Consider the following 8148-nt stretch of genomic DNA (forward strand, 5'->3'; position numbering starts at 1 on the left):
CATAAACTTGTTCACTAGTTTTGGCCTTATTTGGTTTGGTTCCTTTATAAAACCAGATCTGTCCAACTTATGAGCAGCCAGGGGTCATGTGCCATGTGGGCTGCGTGAGCCATGGGCATGCCTCCCCATGCTGCACTGCATCACGGGTTCCCCCAGCTCTGTAGCCTGCGCCATGCCTCACTGTCCTGCTCTCTGGGGTGGGACAGGAAGAAGAAGCCAGAGGAGGGAGAGGAGCCCAGAACCCACGGCTGCTACCGCAATCAGAGTGACAGAGTAGTGGTGACCAGGTAGAAGCCCAGGGGCTGCAAATTAACCCAACCTGGGCTACATGTGGCCTTTAGGCTGTCAGTTGAACAGCCCTGTTTTATACTAATTGAAATGCAGAAGCAGGAACTTGACCAAAAAAGAACTGGAATGCAGAAACTTGAACTGTTTTTCTCTCTCTCATTCTTTGTATGGCCTTTCAGCAGTACATCATGTTTTCCATGTGATAAGTAATCCCAGTGAAGGTTTTGGCTTGTGACTGTCATGCCAATGTTTCCAGCGGTTAGCAGGAACTAAAGGAAGGTCAGTTGATAGTCATTAAAATCTTCTCAATGGCTCCTCTGAGAAGATATTGTCATGTGGTAAATGGTAAAGGTGTCTTTAAAGTATTATAAAGTATGCAACAAAGAAAATGCAATGAATTGTAAGGCCTTCTGTCAGGTGAAAAAGATACAAAGAATGGACCGTCATATGATGGGGGTAGAGCCCAGCAAATCCTGGTTCAGAGCCTAGAATAATTAACTAAGCTTCCATTTGTTTGAAGCTGGATTCACCTTACTTTATGTGAATTTTTTTAAAGAGAACTTTGAAAGCCTACCTTTTCACTATGATTATGAAAGTTTCCATAGCCTTCTAGTGAGAAGCAGTTTCCTAAGCTGAATTTTGAATCCCTTCCTAGTGATGTTTACTGGTTCATATTAGATCTTTGCTTCAGAGGTGGCTGTGTTTAGGTGGCACTGTATTTGCATTGATTCCAAAGTTCTTCAGGATCTTTTCAGCACAAATAAATCTTGTCTTTTTAATAGGGGCATCTAAACATTAAGAATTAAGCTAGTCTAGGTTACGTGAACTGAGAAAAGAAAAACAAAAATTAAACTGGATTTATCTGGGAATATTAATAAACAGCCTAAAAGAAATGAAATAGTGGAACATAGAGAAAGAATGTTATAACAAAGTTTTCAGTAGCAGCATCTTTTCTATTAACGTTTTCCCTGTTCTGTAGTTATCAGCAAGACATGCACTTGTCATATGTGGTTCTTTTTAAAAAAGAAATAATCTTTTTTCCCCCTCTTCCGCTTCCTTTGACTGGAAATAGGCCCATGTCATAAAAATTTTGTCTGGTGCCAGGCTTGAAATTCAGAGATATTTGCATTCAGGAACCTGCAGGAGCATCAACATGTGATGCTATGTTGCCATAGTGCTGCACTACGGTGACGTAGAGTCCATGGCTATCTACACGTGACCGGCAGCTAGTTTGCTGTAGCGGTGTGCTCCCCATTACAGTATGCTGTTATGGCAAAGTAGCTGCTAAAAATAACCGTGCACTATGAGTATGGCTCAGTACAGGCGGTTGCTGCACCATGCTTTAGTACTTCCAGAAGGAAGTACTAAAAGGAAGTACTAAAGGATGGCACAGTAACAATCTCTCCTTAGGGCAACATGTACATGTGCTCTGCATGTCTTTGCTAAAGATAGGGATGATTTGTGAAATCCAGATGCAGATTTCAAATATCTTCAAAAGGGGGAAAGTTCAGACACAAGGTTTTTTGCTCAAGAACCTCTGTAATAAAGACTTTCCTGAAAAGAATAGCATAAGCACATTGGAGTGTTGGAATGTGCTATTGACTGCCAGCAGGAGTGTCTCATCTATAGGCAGTCATTGACCTTCTTGGAGGTGATGGGAATACAGCTAGCTTTCATTCAGGCTAGAGTAAGTGAGCAGTTACTGTGTCTATAGTGAGAGCTTAAGCAACAGCCCAAGGCAAACTAGCTGGGAGAGAGGTTTTCCTGGGTTTGACCAAAAACGCTAGAGCTGAGACCTGTTTAGTGTGTGCGTGTGTGCATTAATTTATGCATATTGGAAGAAAGAAAGTGTGGCTGTGGCACTGGGTGGAAGCTAAGAAAGAGTTTCTCTTGGGCAGAGTAACTGGCTGGAAAGGCAGGTTTGTGAACCAAGCAAGGAAGCTGCCTTTCGTTGCTGTTTCTTACTGTGTTCAAAGAAACAGGACTTTGTGCAGCAAGAAGAATAAAAAAGGCTCATATACTCTATTTCATCTCTTAATGGGGGCAACCAGGCATAGACTCGACTATTGGGTAGGGGGCAACAATGTGATAATGAACAGGGGAATAAGGGTTTGAAAAAAAAAATCAATCCTGATTTTCACTAAGAGGAATCTTCCACCCCTGATGTTGTTGCACCAGGAAATGGAATAAGCCTCATTAGCCAGAAACTTTGGAATCAATACATATATTATGAACAATGTTGGCAGCATATAAGCCAAGGTGCAGTATTATGAATTCATGCTGCTTTTCCCAGAAGTCCCATGTATGGGAGTTATGATCCAACATCAGTCATTCTGCATTTCTCACACAGCATCATTTTCCAACTTGCTGCTTGGAGGGGTAGGTTTTCTCGGAAGCATCTAACTCCCTACTTCTTTCAAATTAATCGTTCCAATCCTGTTCGGTGGGGAGACAGAATATCTGGTCAGCCTGCCACAGAATTATAAAGAAGAGAGTTTGACATGACAAATTCTCTGAACCTGCCTATCTGCCATTTGCTTTTGGCATGTTTTTGCTAAGGGTTTTGAAATATTTGCCAAGGGACTTAAATAACACATAGTGATTATAAGAGAACCCATGATGAAGTCTTGTGAAATACTTCCTAGACCAGGGGTTGTCAACCAAGGGTACACATACCCCTGAGGGTACTGGGGACGGCCCCAGGGGGTATGCATGGCAGTGCAGGGAAGCAGTCTGGAAGGGGGTACACTCCAGAAGGGGTACCCACCAGAAGGGGTACTCTTTTTAAAAAGGGTTGAAAACCCCTGTTGTAGACCACCTGTCCTTGGATGGATCACAGTGGCCCATGCTAACTAGGCACTCCTCCTAAGCTATGCACTGCCCCTGTACTTTGCACATCTTGCATGCTGCCCCTCAGTCTGACAGCCATCAGGGTGGCAGATAGGTATCAGCTGCTCATCTGGGGGCTTCTCACCTGGTCATCCAGCCCTGCTGCTGTTGCTCCTCTGACATGCAAGAGCCTCACCATTCCTGCTCCACAGGCCATGGAGGTGACCTAGCAAGTTCTTCATACCAAGTCCGTACTTGGACAAACCTTCCATTGAGAACATAAACTACTTCCTTTCATAGTTTTCATAGGTTTTTGGGGGTCAGAAGGGACCTCAGTAGATCATAGAGCCTGACCCTGTGCCCTGGCCAGGGAAGAGTGCTGGGGTCAGATGACCCCAGCCAGGTGTTTTTCCAGTCTTCTCTTAAAGACCTCCAAGGTAGGGGAGAGCACCACCTCCCTCAGAAATCCATTCCAGATTCTGGTAACCCTTACCGTGAAGAAGTTCTTCCTGATGTCTAGTCTAAATCTGCTCTCTGTCAGTTTGTGGCCGTTGTTTCTAGTTACTCCAAGGGGTGCCCCGGTAAACAGAGTGTCTCTTATCCCTTGCTGCTCCCCCAGACAAATTTGCAGATGGCCACTAGTTCTCTCAGCCTTTTCTTACAGAGGCTGAAGTGATCTTCGTCCCTCAATCTCTCCTCGTAGGACCTTACCTGCAGGCCCTTAACCATATGAGTGGCCCTCCTCTGGACCCTCTCAAGGTTATCCTCATCCCTGTTGAAGTACGGCATCCAAAACTGGACTCGGTATTCCAGCTGTGACCTTACCAATGCCGCATAGGGGGAAGTATCACCTCCCTGGACCTGTTCATCCTGCATCTGCTAATGCATGATAGAGTCTAATTAGCTCTATTGATCACTTCATCACATTGTTGACTTATATTCATCTTTGAGTCAACTATGACTCTGAGATCCCTTTCCTTTGCTGTGCTGCGTAGAAGGTCATCTCCCAATCTGTAAGTGTGTTGGTGATTCCTTCTCCCTAGGTGCAGTACTTTGCACTTATCTTTGTTAAACTGCATCCTATTTTGTTCTGCCTACTTCTCTAGCCTGTCCAAATCTGCCTGAATCTGTTCCCTGTCCTCCAGTGTGTTTACTTTGCCCCATAATTTGGTGCATCTGCGAATTTGGACAGTGTGCTCTCCACGCCCTCATCCAAGTCACCAATGAATTTCAGGGAATCAGTTAGACAGGCCCAGGTGGGGCTTGAGCTCAGGCTGGCTTCAACAATCAAGGACAATAAAAAGTCCTTCTTTGGGTATATAGCAGGCAAAAGGAAAGCTCAGAGCAACATAGGGCCCCTGCAGGACAAATCAGGACAGTTGGTGGTTGACGCGGGGAAAAAGGCAGAGCTCTTCAATGAGTTCTTCACTTCAGTATTTCTAAGTACCAACCAAGCCAATTCCCCTGCCTCGATCATTGACAGATGTCCACATGGCACCAGTCCACCTACAGTTATTTCTGAAATAGTTAAGGAGCTCCTGGAGGAGCTGGATGAGTACAAGTCAGCAGGCCCAGATGACCTCCATCCAAGGCTGCTGAAAGAATTGGACAGTGTCATAGCTGAGCCGCTGGCACAGCTGTTCGAGTACTCATGGTGCTCCAGCCAGGTCCCTGAGGACTGGAGAAGGGCCAATATGGTGCCCATTTTCAAGAAAGGGAGAAGGGATGAGCTGGGTAACTTTAGACCAGTCAGTCTTACCTCTATTCCTGGGAAAATGCTAGAGAAAATAATTAAAGAACACATTTGTGCAGGCCCAGCAAGGGAAATGATGCTGAGGGGAAACCAGCACAGGTTAGTCACAGGTAGAGCCTGCCTGACAAACCCTGTAGCCTTCTATGAACAGGTCACACACTGCCTGGATGCAGGAGCTGAGGCTAATGTCATCTTCCTGGACTTTAGGAAGGCCTTCGACACAGTTTCGCATCCTATCCTCATTGGGAAGCTAGCAGACTGTGGAGTGGACGCCTACATGGTCAGGTGGGTGGCCAACTGCCTTAGGGACTGCGCCCAGATAGTGGTGGTGGATGGTTCCTTCTCGGCCTGGAGGGAGGTGGGCAGTGGGGTCCCACAGGGTTCGGTCCTCAGACCAATATTATTTAATATCTTCATCAGCGATTTGGACGAGGGTGTGGAGAGCACCCTCTCCAAGTTTGCTGATGATACCAAGTTATGGGGCAAAGTTAGTACACCGGAGGGCAGGGAGCAGATTCAGGCCAACCTGGACAGGTTGGATCAATGGGCAGAGAGAAATAGGATGCAATTTAATAAAGATAAATGTAAGATATTCCACCTGGGAAGGAGGAACACACCTCCCCAGAACACCTCGGAGGCAGAGAGTGATCTTGGAGCCATAATTGACTCCAAGATGAACATGAGCCGGCAGTGTAATGAGGCCATCAACAAGGCCAATCGCACCTTGTCGTGCATTAGCAGGTGTGTGACTAATAGATCAAAGGAGGTGATGCTCCCCTTCTATGCGGTACTGGTCAGGCTGCAGTTGGAGTACTGTGTCCAGTTTTGAGTGCCACACTTTAAGAGGGATGCGGAGAATCTGGAGAGGGTCCAGAGGAGGGCCACTTGCATGATTAGTGGCCTTCGGGAAAGACCCTACGGGGGGAGATTCAGAGAGCTGAATCTCTTTAGCCTTCACAAGAGATGGCTGAGGGGAGATCTTGTGGCCACCTATAAATTTATTAGGGGAGGTCAACGGGGAATAGGGGAAGCATTGTTTACTAGGGCGCCCCAGGGAGTGACTGGGAATAATGGGTGTAAACTAGTTGACAGTGGATTTAGGTTAGATATTAGGAAGAAATTTTTCACAGTAAGGGTGGCCAGGATTTGGAATGGGCTTCCAAGAGAGGTCTTCACCTAGCTTGAAGGCCTTCAAGAAGAGGTTGGATAGTCACCTGGCTGGGGTCATCTGACCTCAGTCCTCTTTCCTGCCAGAGGCAGGGGGTCGGACACGATGATCCATTGTGGTCCCTTCCGACTCTACAATCTATGAAAATATTGAACAGGACTGGTCCAAGGACCAAGCCTTGGGGGACCCCACTGTCCACATCTTTTCGGGTTGATACCGATCCATCCACCACCACTGGGTGCATTTCATTAGCCAATTCACCACCCACCTGACTGTGAAATCATCTAAGTCACAGCCACTTATTTTTTTATGAGAATGGGATGTAACATTGTATCAAAGGCTTTAAAAAAATCCAGGTATATGACATCCACCTCGAATCCTGCATCTAAGCAGTTTGTGACTTGGTCATGAAAAGAAACAAGGCGTGTCAGGAAGGATCTGCCTGCTATGAATCCATGCTGGTTGCCCTTCAGCATTATTTTTCCTGATGGACTCCAACAAATACAATCTTTAATAATTTTTTCAAAGGTTTTCCCGAGGATAGAAGTGAGACTAACCAGTCCACAGTTACCCAGATCCTCCTTCCTCCCCTTTTTGAAAATAGAGACCACATTAGCCCTTTTCCAGTCCTCCGGGACTTGTCCTGAGAGCCACAAGTGCTCAAACAAGTGGCCAGTGGCTCTGCTATGATGCTGGCCAATTCTTTCAGCACCCTTGGATGAAGGTCAGTTGGGCCTGCTGACTTGAACACATCAAGCCCCTCCAAGTGTCCCTTCACTAGGTCAGTACTAACTGTTGGTGGGCCAGTGTCCCACCTGTGCTTGTCTATAGTCCAATTTGGAGATGTGTCATTATCTGTGTTCAGGAATACTGATGAAAAAACTCATTGATGAACTCAGATTTGTCCCTCCTATCCATCACTAATTGCCCTAGCCTGTCCTGTAGGGGTCCTATGTTACAACGCAACTTCTTTTTACTCCCTATGTACCTGAAAAAGGACTTTTTGTTGTCTTTAATTTTTGTTGCCAGCCTGAGTTCCACTGCTGCCTTGGCCTTTCTAACTGACTCCCTGCAAGTGCGAACCAAGTAGGTATAATCCAAGTTGGTGGCTACCCTCTGCTTCCACAGTCTGTATGCCTCTTTTTGTATCCCTAGGTTTTCCTGGATTTCCCTGTTCAGCCAAGAGGGTTTCTTGACCCCTTTGCCCCCACTTATATGCAATGGGATTGTCCTCTTCTGTGCCTGAAGGATCGTTCCTTTGAGGAACAACCACCCTTCCTGGACTCCCACCTCACCCAGGCTCTTGTCCTTCAGTGCCTCACTTACTAACCTCCTGAGCTCACTGAAGTTAGCTTTTCTGAAGTCTAGCACTTTTGCCCTACTGGTTATCTTCCCCACCTTTCAACAGACAGTGAATTCTAACAATTGGTGGTCACTCTCTCCTAGATTACCCTGTATCTGCAGTTCCTCCACCAGGCCATCCCCTGTAGCAAGCACCAAATCCAGTAAGGCATTTCCCCTAGTGGGACCATATACTTCCTGCATTAGTTTCTTAACCTGCATGCAGGAGCTTCACCTATGTGAACGATCAGATCTAGCTGACTGCTCCTACCAGCAGATGTCAGGATAGTTTAGGTCACCCATGAAAACCATGTCCCTTGAGCGTACTGCCTCTGAGAGCTGCCTTGAGAATTCCAGGTCTAGCTCATCCCGCTGGTGCGGCGGTCTGTAATAGACCCCCACTACTAAGTCCCTTTCACCCCGACCCCCTTGTATTCTGACCCACAGTACCTCAATAATCCAGACAGGTCAAAGTTTTTGTTTGTAAGCAGAATTGTGAGTTCCTCCTGCTTGTTCCCCATGCTTCCTTCCAATAGGAGAGACTGGCCAACAGCCCAAAGTGGCTTATAATAAGAGAAAAAATGGGGTAATATGCATATACCTGCTTTTCATCATCTATAAAAAATACCAGAAGTTGTGGTTTGGTTTTTTTAAGTTATTGATGTCTCTCTTGCTAGAAAATTAGGCTTGAATGACCTCCTTGGCTTCAATACCAAAGCTTGCTTTAAACCTGCTTCACAACAGTCAGTTAACCTACTAAGCTCTGGGC

The sequence above is a fragment of the Alligator mississippiensis genome, chromosome 3, assembly GCF_030867095.1.
Source record: "Alligator mississippiensis isolate rAllMis1 chromosome 3, rAllMis1, whole genome shotgun sequence".
NCBI lineage: Eukaryota > Metazoa > Chordata > Crocodylia > Alligatoridae > Alligator > Alligator mississippiensis.